Source organism: Diceros bicornis, chromosome 27 (assembly GCF_020826845.1).
Source record: "Diceros bicornis minor isolate mBicDic1 chromosome 27, mDicBic1.mat.cur, whole genome shotgun sequence".
NCBI classification, from domain to species: domain Eukaryota; kingdom Metazoa; phylum Chordata; class Mammalia; order Perissodactyla; family Rhinocerotidae; genus Diceros; species Diceros bicornis.
In genome coordinates this window covers 42,538,247-42,555,511 of record NC_080766.1, presented here as the reverse complement: position 1 = coordinate 42,555,511, position 17,265 = coordinate 42,538,247, and the positions used below count along the sequence as shown (strand labels likewise).

At 46.1% G+C, this 17,265-nt stretch overlaps 1 protein-coding gene across 4 annotated transcripts in view; it reads right to left on the bottom strand.

The window, feature by feature from the left end:
• Positions 1 to 17,027, bottom strand: part of PKNOX1 (PBX/knotted 1 homeobox 1) — a 55,514-nt gene extending 38,487 nt beyond the window's left edge. For 2 of the 4 annotated variants that reach the window (XM_058523174.1, XM_058523172.1), the window contains exon 1: positions 16,904 to 17,027. The gene's annotated coding sequence lies outside the window, so the exon portion shown is untranslated. The remainder of the gene's footprint in view (positions 1 to 16,903) is intronic. The other 2 variants (XM_058523173.1, XM_058523171.1) reach the window with 2 other exon arrangements.
• Positions 17,028 to 17,265: the final 238 nt, after the last annotated feature.

The window sequence follows — 17,265 nt, the reverse complement described above, 5'->3', positions numbered from 1 at the left end:
CAGAATAATCTATGTATTTGACATTTAAGGCATTTGTAGTATTTAAGAAAATTTGGCAAATTAATCTTAGCTTTTACCCTTGATTCCAGTTTAAAATGCATAATTGAGTTACTGATTCTAGACATGATTTCTTTTTTAGTGAAAAGGCGTAAGATTTTTATGAAGACTGTAAACATTTCTTCGTTTATTCAAGTTGACTGATTGCCAGGCACTGCTCTAGGTACTGGCAATACAGCAGTAAACAAAACCAAGTTCCTGATCCCACGAAGCTCACTTCCTGGTAGACGGGTTTGGAAAGTCTGAGAACTTGAGATTCACTATACAGCGCTCCCCCTTTATCCATGGTTTTGCTTTCTGTGGTTTCAGTTACACATGGTCAACTGCAGTCTGAAAATATTAAATGGAAAATTCCAAACACAAACAATTCATAAGTTTTAAATTGCACGCCTTCTGAGTAGTGTGATGAAATCTCGGGCCGTCCCGCTCTGTCCTGCCCGGGACGTGAATCACCCCTTTGCCTAGTGGATCCACGTTGTATACACTACCCGCTACCCGCCCATTAGTCCCTTAGCAGCCATCTAGGTCATCAGATCAACTGTTGTGGTATCACAGTGCTTGTGTTCAGGTAAACCTTATTTTACTTAATAATGGCCCCAAAGCACAAGAGTAGTGACACTGGAAATTTGGTTTTGCCAAAGAGAAGCTGTAAAGTGCTGCCTTTAAGTAAAAAGGTGGAAATTCTCAACTTAATAAGGAAAGAAAAAAATCATATGCTGAGGTTTCTAAGATGTACGGTAACTTTTATTAGAGTATATTGTTATAATTGTTCTATTTTTTATTAGTTATTGTTGCTAATCTCTTCCTGTGCCTAATTTATAAATTAAACTTTATCATAGGTGTGTACATACAGGAGAAAACATAGTATATATAGAGCTCCATACTATCCACACTTCAGGCATCCACCGGGGGTCTTGGAACGTATCCCCCACGGATAAGGGGGGACTACTATATGTATAATTTTAAATGATTAGATCTACTTGAGAAGGTTTTACTTGCTTGGTCAAACATTTAAGGTGCTTAAAAAGAAAATTAAATCGACTAAACTTAAAACTATGGTTTAAAATGTGTAACAGAATTTAGGTTGTAAATGGGACTGATCATTAAAAATGGTATATTTAGTCTAATCATCTTGAGTCGATCAAAGGCTATCTTAAAGGTGAAGGTTAAAATTTACTAAATTTAAAGAGAATAATAAAATTTATAAATTCTACATAAAAGTGTAGAGAAAAAAAACAGGCCCATAACTTTGAGCTTTAATGAATGTTGATCTAAAAATAACCTCAAATCATCTTTTCTGTGCTCAAAGGCCTCATTTCAAAGGGCATTAAAAACTCATGGCAAGAAAAGCTAGATGCTGACGATGATTTTTATCCACTTAATAAAAAATGGAAACAGACCTACACGTCATCCACAGGGGGACGTGAAATCAATGACACTCACCCGGCATCAACCATTAACACCATGGGTAAACCCAGGAGCTGCTCGCAGTACCTGCCGAGGGCAAAGGCAGGGGGCACAAGCTGCTGGGCACGTGGCTGCGCCATTTGCTCAGTCCACAACATTTCCTGAAGGTCTTCTCTGTGCCAGGCTGTTCTCAATGCTGGGGCTGGCGCAGCAAATGAAACAAGGGCCCTGCTGTCGAGGAACAACTTTATAACAACGCTCAAAGCATATTTATGGACGAATTTTTGGAGAAGAGACATCTCTACAGTCCCAGGGCACCCCATCCAAGAGCGTGGGGTCTCTCCTACATCTTTTATTAAGTTTGACGGTCTTCTCTGCAGAGGTCTTCTGTATTCATGGTTGGATTAATTCCTAAACATTTTCTGGTTTTTCTTGCTACTGTCAAAAGTATCTCATTGTCATTATGCTTTCTGGATAAGAAATGCCTCCTGTTTGTGCAGACTAACCTTGTACCCGCCAACTGTGCTGGGCCCACGTTCAGTTCTAACGGTTATGGAGAGTCTACTGGTTTTCTCGGTACACGTCATTATCTATTAATCATGTAGATGCAATCCCAATCAAGACTCCTGTTGTTTCTGAGAAATTCAAAAAACCTGTTCTAAAATGTACATGAAAGAATAAAGTCCATGAATAGCTAAATTACACTTAAAAGATTTAAGAAATACCAAATTTCAAAATATCCTACAAGGCCACAGTAACAACAGAAAGTGGGTAATGGCACAAGAACAGATAAACATACCAAAGAACAGAAGAAATAAGACATTAGACTTGGCAGGGCTTGAAGAAAATGTGCCAAAAATGCACATAGCTTTGGAATTTTGAAGTGTTTACAAAATCTCTCTGAACTCACCCAGTTCCTGCACAAAGTGCTGTGAACCTGGGGTGGGCGCTGCTCTCCAAGCACACGGTACGTGTGGTCAAGCGTGTGCTCTCCTTTAACCACGGGCACAGTGACGCCTGGTGACCTGGGCTGGGCAGAGCAGCAGCACTCGAAGGACAAACTCTCGGGATTTGGAAGAACACCGTCTCACGGCTCTGTGTCACAGTCCTGTTCACACAGTCCACACTAATGCAGAAATGCACAGAGAATTGGTTCTCAGAGGTCCAGTCTTCCTTTTGCACTGTCACCATCACAAGGGGGCTTAGTGAGGGTAGGGAAGGGAAGGGGAAATGTGCAGGACATACCTTCTGAGTGTCTACTATATACGTCAAGATCTACATGAGGCACTTTCAAAACACATCCCCATTCTCTGACACTCCTCCCATCAAGCCATGGGGTCTTTGTCCCTGCCTCTTAAATCTGGGCTGACCTAGTGACTTACTTGGAACCACGAGAATGCATTGGAAATGACGGTGTATGACTCCAGGGCTGGGTCATAAAGGTGAGGCAGCTTCTGCCTTGTTGTCCGGGACACTCTCTTCTGGAGCCCCACATCCCCATGTAAGAAGTCCAACTACCAGGAAGACCCCACACCGTGAGGAAGCCACCCCTCCATGCTGTGAGGAAGCCAGGTCACATGGAGAGTCACATGGAGGTGCTCCGGTCAACAGCCCCAGCTCATGTCCCAGCTGACAGCCAGCATCAACTGCCAGATTTGAGAAAGTGCCCCCAGAAGACTCCGGCCCTCAGCCATCAAGCCACCCCCAGCCTCCACATCTTCCTAGCTGAGGACCCAAACATCGTGGAGCAAAGATGGAGAGACGGGCCATTACCACACCCTTTCCAAATTCCTGGCCCATAGATCCGTGAGCATAATGAAATGGTTGTTTTATGCCACTAATGGTGTAATTGGATTCACACTAGTAGTAACCAGAACGCTCTAGTAGACACTTTATAACACTGTCCTCATACTGATACATACCTCATACATACTGATGAGGAAAGTGGTAGAAAGAGATTAAATACCTTTGTGAGGTCAGTCTGTCTGGCTCTGAAGCCCTGCCATTTCTTCTACACATTATCTCTAAGAATAAAATAACTGTGTTTCTAAGATAACTGTAGAACTCACAAAGAAATCAGGACAGTATTTGACAATCTGTACAACTTTGATGCCTCCAAATGTTAATTTCACCAGTTCACTCTATGAATTATGGTGTCATTCAAAACGGGAAACATTATTTAAGAGAATCGATGAAGAAGGCACTCCATCTGGTAAATGTGAAAGACTTTCAATCATGGCAAGGATATAAGGCTCAAAGCTGCAGCCACGGGTAACTCTGCTCTGCAAACATAAGAGTCTAAAGAAAACAACGGCCTGATGCTTATTTGTAGAAGTGGCATCTCCTGGTAATAGTCAAGGTCTGGAAGTCAGGCATCTCCAAAATACCGAAACACAAATTACTGGAAAGGAAAGGAAATCCTCCTTCATGCCCGATCAACCTGTGTAAGAAATATATGACGCAGCAAACATATACTGATAGTATGTGAAGGACTCTTGATACTACCCATGAGCAAGTAAGGGTTAAAATGCTGGGCAACAAAGACCCCAATTGCAACTGTGAAGATTATTTTCCAGAATTCCACTTTGGAGAAGAGTCATCTAGCTTTGATTTAACTACTAAGTTTACAGCAACAACCACCTCACTGAAGAGGCGGTTCAGCATCCCCATCACATCTCCATTCCCAGACCTCCCAGCAACGCCTCCGGATCCTTCTCCTACGGCCACTGTTCCCAACCCCGATGCCACCCCCAAGTCCATTCTACAAACTGCAGCCCCAATCATGGGGTTTCTTAAGGCCTGCTTCTTCCCTCTGGTTATCGATTTCCAGAATAACATGCTGGTTCCCTAGCGTTCTCCAATAGTGACCAGTGAGGCTGTGTTTAGTACATTATGATCTCAGGGGTTTGAACATTTTTTAAATAAATACAATCTTATATATATGCATGTATTTTTTGATGTTCCAAATTATCCCATCTTGGGCCAATGCCAGCCCCTTCAGTTACCTCCTAGAGCCTTTAACAAACCCTAGTAATCCTTGATGGCTTTCTTGCTTTCAGATAAAATGAGATACTCCAGGCTCATCTTGTTCATTTCCTGTGTCAAACCTGGACTTTGCCATTCATCCAAGGGGCTCTGATTCCTTACAGTGGGAAATGATATGTAAAGACCACAATCTAGGGGCTATGTGTGCTCACTGCTACTAGTTGGTCACTGTTTCCAGGTCTTTTCAATGGACAGAGATAGGAAATATTTTCTTATTAAAAATTTTTCAAAACAAGTTAACACTGATATCACCAATTCAAATTTGCGATTAGAGGGTACTTTAACCGCTTTGATTTCAAATGTGTATAGCTTTTCTCTTACTCAGAATATCTAGTTTCAAAATAACAATACAAATATTATTACTAACAATATGAGTATAGTCACGTGTCACTTAACGACGGGGATATGTTCTGAGAAACGCGTCAGACGATTCATAGTTGTGTGAACATCAGAGTGTCCTTACACAAACCTAGATGGTATAGCCTACTACACACCTAAGCTATATGATACTAATCTTATAGGACCACCATCATATATGTGATCTGTGGTTGACTAAAACAGCGTTAATGTGGTGTACAACTGTACTAGAAATCTTTGAAGATTTCTTTGTACTTCCTTTGTCTTTAGGATTTATCCCACTAGGATGTACAATCCAATTTGTTTTAAAGTCACTTGAATATAATTCTTCTCTGTGTAGTTAAGCCACCAACTCAATTCCTAGTTAGGTTCTTTTGATTCATTTTGCTTTTAATTTTTAGGTACTATTCCCCCCACCCCCCATTTTGATTTAATTTTATTTTAAAACTACATAGAACATTCATGTGGTTCCATGAATCAAAGCTACAGAAGATACGTTCAGAAACCCAACTCAGAACCTGTCGCCTCCCTCCCCAATAAGGAACCCCATTATAACCAGTCTAGGGTCTAACCTTCCTTTTTTATCATAAGCAAATATTCAGACGCCTTTCTTAGATAAAAGTGCATACTCTTCTCACAGTTCTGAGCCTTACTTTTTTCATGTACTATATCCTAAAGATGCTTCCCAGCAGATGAGCTGCGATCACCTTCATTCCCGTTTAAAGCTGCAGAGTCCTCTATGCTGTAGACTCACCATAGTTTATAACCAAACCCCTACTGTGGACATGGGCATGTTTCCAAGTCTTTAAAGGGGTCTTCTGGAAACCTAGATCTGATCATGACAATCCCCTCGGGATTCCAGCTGCCTACAAGGTACAGATCATAAATCTTAACAGAGCCAATGACTGCCCAGCATGACTGGGCTCTCACCTCTCCTCCCCTCACCCTCCACACCCCACATCCTCTGTTCTCTGCACTGCAGTCATAGTGGGCCCTTCCAGATTCCTCACAGCTCCATGGTCTCCCTCCCCCAAAGCCTCTGTCCCCACCCCATCCCTGGAATGGTCTTCCTACATCCGTCCCGTTGCCCACTCCCATCCACATTTCATCATATCCCCATCTTAGGAGAGCTATCCCTGACCTCTGCCCCACATCTCAGAGCAAAACCTGCCTCCCTTTACAGTCCTTACTACAGCTGTGAGTTTACAGTTATTTGGATGGGCCTTCAATTAACCTGTTGTTTTTACTACTCCCCAGCAGGCAGGAACCCTATCTGTTCTTGTTCACCATTATATTCTCAGCCACAATCACAAGGTCTGGTACACAGCAGGCACTCAATAATTTTTTCTTTAGTGGATGGTTCCCACAATTTACACAACACAGGAATTACCTGTTCCACAAAAGTATGATCTAACTCACCCATCCATGCCTCGTGCCTTTTTAAAGAGAGAACTCTGACTTCCTTCTCAATTTTATCTCAAGTTGCTGGTTGGTACAGTTTTTCTACCTCCAAGTCAGTTCTCATCATTTATGTCTTCTGCATACCATCCACAGCTCTTCGAATGTATTGCCACCAAATTGTACACGGCGTGTTCTTATTTGTAAACTCTTCATATCTGTAGTTACGTTCCTTTTGTAAATATTGTGTTCTCATTTCTTCTTAACCAGATTTGCAAAGTTTGCGGCTATTTTCTTTGTTAGTTTTATTTTCCTGGTTTCTTGATTTGAAGCTGAATTCATCTATTTTTCTCGTTCTCTAACACATGCATTTAACGCTATACACTTTCTCCTGAGAACTGTTTTTGCTCCAACCCATGGGCTGTGGTATATAGTCCTCTGTCATTCATTTATACAGAGTCTGAAAATAGTTTTTGATCTCTTCTTTAACCCAAGAGATTATAAAGAAGGGGTCTTACCATCTTCAGGTGGATATTTTTAGCTATCCTTTCACTCTTAGGTTCAAACTAGGTTGCATTGTAGTCTGAGAATCTGGTCAATACGATTTCCTTTTTGAAACTTGGGATTTTTCTTTGCAGCCTAGTATGTGGCCAGTTTTTGTTACATGTTCCATGTAATTGAAGAGAATCTATATTTTATGTTTGTTGGGCACAAATTTCTATAAATATCCAGTATCCATATTATTTAAACCCTTTATATCAGTGGTTCTGAACTGGAGAGGATTTGGGCCCCCAGGGGACATTCAGCAATGTCTGCAAACATCTCTGGTGATCACCACGAGGGAGAATGGTAGCTACTGGCATCTAGTGTGGAGACACCAGCGACGCTGCCAAATATCACAGAGTGCACAGGATGGCTCCCTGACAAAGAAGGATCTGGCCCCAAACATCCACAGGGCCGGGCTGAGAACTGCAGCTGCACATCCTCTCTTCTTTTCCGTCTACTTGGTGTGCGGTTTGCGGAGAGTCACATTCAAAGACCCCCGACGTGTACAACTGTCAACTTCTCCTACTTTGATCAATCTTTATCTCATATATTTGTACGTTTTTTGTTTTTTGTTGTTTTTTTTTTGCGGAGGAAGACTGGCTCTGGGCTAACATCCGTGCCCATCTTCCTCCACTTTATATGGGATGCCGCCACAGCATGGCTGGCCAAGCAGTGTGTCGGTGCGCGCCCGGGATCCGAACTGGCGAACGCTGTGCCACTGCAGAGGAGTGCGTGCACTTAACCACTTGCGCCACTGGGCCGGCCTATTTGTACGTTTTATTGTTAGTTTATGATTATTAACTGTACCTTTAAGAGGTATGAAGTATTCCTCTAATGCTTTTCACCTTGAGTTTCATTTTATTACTAAACCTGCTTTCTTTTTGTTAGGACTGATAAGAGATTTCGGTCTCAACACCTTCTCGTGTTAGTTTTAGATGTGTTACTTATATACTGCATTTAGTTCGTTTTTATACTAAATCTGCAGTTTTTAATCACCTGAGAGATTTAACTCCTTTACATTGTGCTTTCTGATATATTTAGGCTTGTTCATGCCATCTTATATGAGTTGTTTGTTTTTTAATATACCAGCAGGCTTCCTTGCCCTCTTCTTTCTCTCTAACTCCCCCATGTTGAAATGATGATGTTTCCTTTGTTCCATTTCCCCTCTGGTCCTCTGGGAGGTACAGACCCCTTCTTCAGTCTTCTCCTGGTTACTCTCAGATGATCTAAAATCAGCACTGACATCTATAGCCCAGTCTACCTCTGCGACAATCCCCGTTCCCTCCATGACATGTACACTTATGCTCTCTATACTCCCACACTTGAATTTGCGTTCTTTAGTGGCAGCAACTGTGACTTATTCATCTTTATAGGCTCAGTGCTGGTAGCGAGTACACGACAATCTGGGACAGCAAACACATCTAGGACCATTTGAGAGCATTTTTTTCAAATCCTTAAAATGAATTCCCAGGCATTTAAAGGTTAAACTTTGTTCTCTGTGGGGTTCACTTAGCTGTAATGCTTCATTCCCAATTAATGCCATATACCTGTATAATACCATATATACACACACACACACATTTACTACCCTACGTGTTCATCAACACAGTACTATGGTGCCTCCTTTTAATGGGGGACCATATCAAACTTGGCATAGCATCTTACGGTCAATACTTTTGAACATCTGATTATTTTGATTAGCCTAGACAAGAATTCAGATAATTTTAATGATACCCTATCAGGAATATAGCTAAAAAGTGAAAACATTTAAATGTTTTGTTGCCACTATAATCGTGACTTTCAATATTATTTATTATATAAGAAAACTACATTAGAAAAACATTCTTTTGGGCCGGCCCCGTGGCACAGGCAGCTAAGTGCTCACGCCCCGCTGCAGCAGCCCAGGGTTTGCTGGTTCGGATCCTGGGCACACACAGATGCACTGCTTGGCAAGCCATGCTGTGGCAGCGTCCCATGTAAAGTGGAGGAAGATGGGCTCGGATGTTAGCCCAGGGCCAGTCTTCCTCAGCGAAAAAAAAAAAAAGAAAAAAGAGGAGGATTGGCAGATGTTAGCACAGGGCTGATCTCCTCACACACAAAAAAAAAACAAAAAGAAAAAGAAAAAACATTCTTTTAAGTTTTGAAGGCAGAGATACTGGGAAGATTCCACAATACGTATTCCACTCCACGCAAACAAATTCAATAACTGAATTCTCCACTTGGAACATAATTCACATAGAATAATTCTTTTAAAACAAGGAAAAACAACATACATAAAAATTGAGATATCTTTAAAGTTTAAAATAGTTATAGGCTATATTCTTAGGACATACTTGACTGACATTAAAGTTGAAAGAGAAAAACAAACATCTAAATAAACAATAGGTAAAGTACATTCTTAGGCAAGTTAACTAAACATTGTCCTGACAAGTGAAAAGGTCCACGAGAAAACAACTGTCACAGATGTATGAAGATTATTGTCTCCTTTTTTTATTCCTTTTACAGAAGAAATGCTGAAAGAGATGTGAAGACCAAAAAAAAAAGGGTGGGAGGGATTCTAGAAAGAAAAAAGAAGCCCAGATAAGCCAAAGACCAGTGAGGGCAGCCCTTCCCCAGCCCTACTGGAGCCCTGCCCCTTTCCTCAGCCCATCCTGCAGGCACTGACCAGCTCAGCCCGGGGCCTGCTCACCATCAGCCCATTCACAGGGGGCTCCTGAACCCTGCCGAGGCAGGAAGCACAGCCCACAGGAGAGGTCCCTGTTGAAGGAGCCCTCCTTGCTTTCCCGGCGGCATCTGGGGTCTCAGCACAACTGCTTCTGGGCGAGGCGGTGACACCCAGAGGAAAGAATTCAACCCCATGTACTGACTTCATCAGCAAAGCAGGGTTTCCCAGCGCTCAGATGCCAACAAGAGAAAAACAATAGTGCCAAGGGGTGATGGCGACTAGTCACTAAAGCAGAGATTTCTAGATTCAGCTTTTAGTCTTTATTCACGTTTTCCTTTATGATTCTAATTACGATTTAAGAGCCATTTGCATAGGCTCTATTTTTACAGAGATGACATCACACACCAGTCACGGCAAGTCCATACAGTCCACCGAGGGCAACGTCCTACCTTTCCCCTTTACTATTCATATTTCCCCAACAGAGTTCTGCTATCTGATTCTATTTAGATCCAGACAGACTCTGATTTCTTTCAGTTGAGAACTGAGTGGGGTCAGCAAACTTTCTCTGTAAAGGGCCAGATATAAATATTTCAGTCTTTGCAGGCCACAACCTGTCTCTATCACATATTCTTCTTTTTCTTTTTCCATGATCCTTTAAAATGCAGAATGTAAGGCTCTAGGCCACAGAGGGAGGTGGCCCATTGACACGTAGTTTGCCAACCGCTGGCCTAAAGTATACCTGTCCAGAGACATGTCATATTTTAACAATATAAACTATATACTTCTTTTAACCCATCTAAAATTTGCTCTCTAACATCAAGTCTTTTGCATTTTTTTAATTTATTTTATTGAGGTCATATTGGCTTATAACACTGTACAAATTTCAGGTGTACATTATTATATATCAGTTTCTGTATAGGCTGCATCATGTTCCTCACCAATAGTCTAACTTTTACCCATCACCATACGTATGTGTGCCCTTTTATCCCTTTTACCCTCCCCCACCCCCTCCTGTGGCAACCACTAATCTGTTCTCCTTATCCATGTGTTTATCTTCCACATGAGTGAAATCATATGGCATTTGTCTTTCTCTGAATTATTTCACTTAGCATAATACCCTCAAGGTCCACCCATGTTGTCGCAAATGGCACAATTTTGTCTTTTTTGTGGCTGAGTAGTATTCCATTGTATACATATACCACATCTTCTTTATCCATTCACCCATTGATGGGCACTTGGGTTGCTTCCACATCTTGGCAATTGTGTATAACGCTGTGATGAATATAGAGGTGCACAAAGCTCTTTAAATTGTTGATTTCATGTTCTCTGGATAAATACCTAGTAGTGGGATAGCTGGATCACATGGTTTTTCTGTTTTTAATTTTTTGGGAAATCCCAATACTGTTTTTCTAAGTGGCTGCACCAGTTTGCATTCCCACCAGCAGTGTGTGAGGGTTCCCATTTCTTCACATCCCCTCCAACACTTGTTATTGTATTTTTCATTTACCCTACAAATATGCTTGCTGCCATCCCAGCAAAGGCTTTACCTTCCCAACAGGTCAACTTCCCAGCTGCTCTCATAGCTGCTTTACCTAATGAACACGATCAATTCTAACAGGAAGATGCAGGAAATTCTAGGCTGATTTCAGTTTTAGTGTCTATATGAGGGACAGTTATGAAGCCAGAAAAGGAATGGAAATAACAGCAAGTCAAGAGACATTTGCAAACTCTACCTCTAGTTGTTTTTTTGGTTACTAATCTTTCCCAAAAACATTTAATCGATGACCCTTTTCCAAACTAAACCTCTTTATTAATAAAGCTAAGAAAGCTGTAAAGAAATCCAAGAAAACTGTCAAAATTCTATATTCAGGGGGCCAGCCTGGTGGTGTAGTGGTTAAGTTCGCGTGCTCTGCTTCAGTGGCCTGGGGTTGGCTGGTTCGGATCCTGGGCATGGACCTACTCACCGCTCATCAAGCCATGCTGAGGTGGCATCCCATATAGAAGAGCTATAACTCTACAACTATGATACACAACTATGTGCTGGGGCTTTGGGGAGAAAAAAGAAAAAAAGGAAGATTGGCAATAGATGTTAGTGCAGGGCCAATCTGCCACTGGAAAAAAAAAAAAAGGAATAAGAATGTATCTTAAAAACAATTCTATATTCAAAAAAAAGGAAATCTTTTCCAAGATACCTTTCAGGAACTAACTGCATGTCACCACAGTTGAGTGACCTCTCATTGTGTGTGGGGGACATTTCAGGTGACGACCACTCAGAACCACAAGTCCTCTGCCCGCCGGCTTCCATCCCAGCTTCACAGCCCCCACCCCAGGGAGGGGTTCAGTCAACAACTCATTCTGAGGACAACATTCGTCAAGAAATCACTTTATTTTTCAAACAGGGTTTGGAGAGGTACCACTTGAAGTTTAATATTCAAATAAAATCACAGATATTAAATCCTGTTAAAACAAAATCTGTCCAAAAAAAGTATTTCTAAGCCAAAGGTCCACATATGTCCACTAAAGACACAGTAAAGCTCTAATAACAAAGGTATTTTAATGGTTTTAGAATCTGTCTCAGCTGATGGTCTATTACAGCTGGTAGAATTTAAATTCACATCACAGCTTTGTTTTTAAGACCGTGACTATCATTGGCGTCATTAAAAACTGACACTCAAAACTTGAAGTATTTGTTATTAAGGGTCAATGAATATGTTTTATGAAAAATAGGAACCCCAACCCTTCGAGGCGAGGGCGCTTTCACGTGGACGATCTTTCTCCCTAGGGCACTGCTGAGTGCTGGGGGACAGAGCACCACAGAAAGGGGCTCAGCCACGCTATCCTTCCTGCCCACGGCCCATCATCTGACTAACACTAAGCTTGGTAGCCAGAGAATGATAAAATAAACACAGGAAATATCAAAACCCAAATGCCCAAAAGACACTGCAACGTCAGGCAAGGCCTTAAAATAATACAGAAAAAAATAGGGTCACAGAATTGTGTGAGGAGATCTTAGATAAATTTTTAAAATGAGAAACGTGTGGATTGTGTAAACACATGAACACACGAATAATAACCCTGACTAAAAATGCAACACAAAATAGCTTAACTAATATGTAAAAACGTATGCATATCCAATTAAACTTGGGTTCCACACAATACATTTCAGGAAATGCTGTTCTACATCAGTAGTTCTCAACCAGGGGTTATTTTTGTCCCCTAGGGAACATGTGGCAATATCTGAAGACATTTTTGGTTGTCACAACTGGGGATGGGGGTCCCACTGGCACCTAGTAGGTAGGGACCAGGAATGCTGCTAAAATCCTATGATGCACAGGACAGCCTCCACAACACGGAAGCATCTGGCCCCAGTGTCAACAGTGATGTGGGTGAGAACCTGCGCCCCAGGATCACAGAGGTACCTGCTGCAATAAATTCTGCTGAAACAAATGTTTGTTTTACAAAAAGTATGCATAAACACATAACTGAATTTAGAAGAATGCAAAGCTAAATTCTTAATTTTTTTAATGCCAAAAAATACAAACCTTGATAAAAAGTCTCAGACAACATATAACAACATATATTCAGAGATTCTCAAGCCCTCGTGAAGGCATTATTTTTGCAAAAGTCAGATCAGACTGTTCGGGAAACTGTAATCACAGTCCCTACCAATCCTCAGTCCCTTCTGAGTGACCCAACCCCACTGGAGAGCCTGCTGAAAGGGGGCAGTTGTGCAGATGGCAGGAGCCCACCCCTCCCTGGGGACAGCTCGAGGGACCAGGCAGCCCCTAACCAGCGCCTGGGAGGTGGGGTGGTGGGCAAAGAGCTCCATCACTCTGTCTGGGGTATGCTTGGGAAAGAGGCAGAGGATGAGGCGGGCAGAGGCGGGCCCAAGCTGTGGAGAGGAGAGACATGCCATCGAGAGTGTGCGGAACCAGCAGACGTGGAGAGCAGCAGTCTAACGGGAGCGGGAAGGCCAAGACTCCGGTGGGCAGCCAGATCCCACCAGAGCCCAACGGCACTTCCCTCAGCCCCAAGACCCAGCACTGTGGGGGTCACTGGGATCCCACTAGATCCCTATTTTCCTTATTCCTGTGTTACCTTAAACCCCTGAACTTGAAGTCAGCCTGCTCCCCGCCATCCTGAGACCTGACTAAAACAGCCAATCGTCCCATAAGCGGCAGTCACACACGGCAGACAAGAGCAGCATTTCCAACAAGCGAGCCCGCAGCTGGACCTGCACAGGCTCTACTCGGCCAGAGGCTGCACCAAATAATGCACGCCTTCTGGGTGATGGGGTCACCCTGAGCAGAAATCATCTCCCCCAGACGGGAGCACCATCCATGCACGCTGAGCAGCTTACCCTAAGGGGAGGAAGGCAGGGCTGGTGGCTGGATGACCTTCAGGATGACCATATCCTATCATTTAAAGAAAGACCCAAGACAATAAAATGAATCCAGAAATTTTACTAACTCACAGACCTTCAGTCTCCCAACCTGGTAGATCAGTAGTTTTCAAGATTTTGAAACTGTAGAACCTTTCCCCCGAGGAATCCCAGATAGAATTAAGAAGCTGCTCTGTCCCCTCCCAGGTCCCCCAAAACTCGTTCCGAGCGGAGTTTGGAACAACCTTGTCAGACAGTATGTTTGCTGTGACAGCACGAGGCTGTCTGTGAGCCAACTTCCCAGGAACAGTGACTAGACTGGTGGGGGCGGACACATCCAAACAGGGGTGGCGGGCGGCTGAGGGCGGCAGGAGGCGGATACTCTGCACACTCCCTGGTGGGCAGGACAACGGGGCAGGTGTGGCTCATCTGATGGCCTTTGCAGCCAGGCCTTTCCACCAAATGACCATGCCCCTCGGCCCTTGAATGTTTATTCTAACAGTTTCCAGACTGAATGTTTTCTATACTGGAGCTCCACTTCCCATGGTTCTTGGTCTGTACAAGACAGACGTAACCTATCACAGCAAAGCCCTCACGCCTGGTGTAGGACAGCACTCCCTCCACCACCCCCAGGACCCCCACCGCTAGCTTTGAGCTCCTCATCACCTCTGCCATCAGTACCATCATTTGAGGATGCAAAAGACGGCACCTACACATTCCTACTAATGGACTTGCTGAGAGTAAAGCGACTTCTACTGCAGAGGCTCTTAACTTGGTCTCTGTGAACCTGAATGAGGAAAAATACCGCATCTTTATTTACAAAAACCTCTGGCTGAAATTTAGCGCTCATTCGATTATGAAGGTAGACATTCAATTCTGGAGTAGACCTGACTTTTTCACCAACAGAAACCACAGAGATTTTCACAGAGCATTCAAGTTGCTATAGAAATCTCAAATTGTAAGACCTACTCATCACCACCCCAAAAGAAATTACTAGAGCTGGTGCTCGATATGTTACTAAGTGAGCTCATAACAAACAGGTAAGGAACTTTGCCACCAGTTTGGTTCAATATTCTGATAACCGTATTTCAACACATTGGGTTCTCTTCCTGATCCTACTTGATAGAAACCTTTTGAAGAGGCGGCCAGGTGGAGCACAGGAAGGGTCCCCTGGGGCGTCAGTCAAGCAGTTTCAGGTTTTCTTCTAAACAGTTTCAAATAGAACAATTTGCAACAAAAATGAAAGTTGTAGCTGGAATGTTACTAGTCACAGGCAGCACCTTTCCGTTTCTACTATTCATATGCAGCGCTTTCCTAGTCTTTTGATACACTGACACAGAAATGCAAATGCATGTAAACTAGAGGCCAGGAATCCCGCAAAATGCAAGGGGTTTGCACCCACAATCATTAACCATGCAACCTGCCGACCCTTAAATCAGAAGCCTAGAACGTTAATCTTTCAAGTCATATTCCACCGGCCACGTTTCAACAACTCTAACTCCCACTTTGAGATCTCTGAAGCAGGAAGCGGCCCTCCACCGCGGCGGGAAGAAGGCAGGGTGTCAGTCAACACCGCAAGCCTGCCGTCCTCCAGGTGAGCGCAGCTACACGCAGACGGGCGCACCCCCAATCACAGCACCGCAGACACCTGTGCACCTCACCGCCATCCGCCCTACAATATTCAGAGTACATAAAACATTATGTACTTTATTAAAGTATGATGTATTACACCAACAATATTCCCTTTTTCAATACGTCGGGAAAAATCATAAAGCGACACCCAACTACAGCTGAGGGTTTCATTCACCCTCCAGTGGAGAGTCCTCACTTCCTCAGGAAACACCAGCAGCTTTCGCAGAAATCGAATCCGTACGACCTAAACGACTACATTATAACCCCCTTACACACGGCAAACACGCCCTGGACGGCAGCAAGTCTCGAGCCATTTCCCGAAGGCTCCCGTGCTTACGCAGGGGCACCGCCCCCACTACCTGACTCGTGCCCTCCCCTCCCCGGAGTCCCTCCAGCAGCACGGCCCAGGACCAGTCCGGGAGTCAGGCACCACAAAGGAGAGCCCCACCGGCTGCGTCTCAGGAGCCACCGGGCTGGAACACAGCAGACTCGGCTTTTCCGGGTGTCTCTCAAGCGACTCGCTTCTGTCCACAGGAACGCGAATCCCAGCGAGCGAGCGCGCCCCCCTCGTCCCCCTCACGGCGGCCGTTTACCACAGGCGATCCGCTCCTCACTCCTCCCAGGAAAACGACCCCAGCCCGAGCGGGCAGGCGGCACAGCCCGTCTACTCGCACCCCCGCCCGCCAAGGCGCCTCAGGGGCCCCATGCGACCCCTGTCCCACCCACGGACCCCGGCGGCCGCGGCGGCGCCGGCGGGGACCCTCACGGCCTGAGGGGCTGGGGCGGCGGCGGGCGCGCCCCCTCCTGCAGCCCGCCCGCCATCTTCCCGCCCCACGACCCGCCGAGCACCCCCGGCGGCCGAGGCGCAAACCGCGGGCCCCGCGCGCCCCCGCCCCCGCGCGCCCCGCAGCCCGGCCCCGCCCCCGCCCGCGCGCCCCCGCGCCCCGCAGCCCGGCCCCGCCCCCGCCCCCGCGCGCCTCAGTCCGGTCCCGCCCCCGCCGCGCGCCCCCGCGCCCGCCCCGCCCCCGCTCGCGCAGGGGCGCGCGCCGCGCTCCGAGAGGAACAGTTAGGAGCGCGCGCCTCAGCAGCGGGCCCCGCGCGGTGGCGGCGGCGGCGCCTTCCAGAAATTTCCGCGTCCCTCAACCCACACTGAAAAACAAGCGGGGCGCGCCCCCGCGCCGGCCCGGCGGACAGCGCCCCTCCCCGCGGCCTCGGCTCCCCTCCCCCACCCGCGCCCCCTCCCCGCCCCCTGCCTCGGGCGGCGGGTCCGGCGCGGCCCTCCCGGGCGGCGGCGGCCCGCCGAGACCCGGGCGGCGGTGGCGGGGCGGCGGCCGCGGCGCCTGCGGGCCGGCGTGATTGATAGGGACGGGGCGGCGGAGCGGCGGCGGCGGCGGAGCGGTTGAGTGACAGCTTACCTGGGTGCCAATCTTCATCACACTGACAAGCGGCTGCAGCAATCGGGACCCGCAGTGCCGCGCCCGCGTCCAACCGTCACGCCGACGCTGGGCCACGCGACACAGCCTCGCTCAATGGGAGGAGGGCGACGCCGACGCGCGCCGCATCAATATTCACAGAGGGGGCGGGGCCTGCCGGGCCCGGGCCCCGCCCCGTCCCTGCGGCGCGGCGGCGTGGGGCGGGGCCCGCGCGTCGGGGGCGGAGAGCGAGGCGGAGGCGGGCGGTGGCCGGCCCCGCCCCCGCCCCGCGCCCAGCCAGGCCCCGCCCCCAGCAGGCAGGGCTCCCGCCTTATGACTATGCAGCTGGAGGCGTGGCCTGGGCG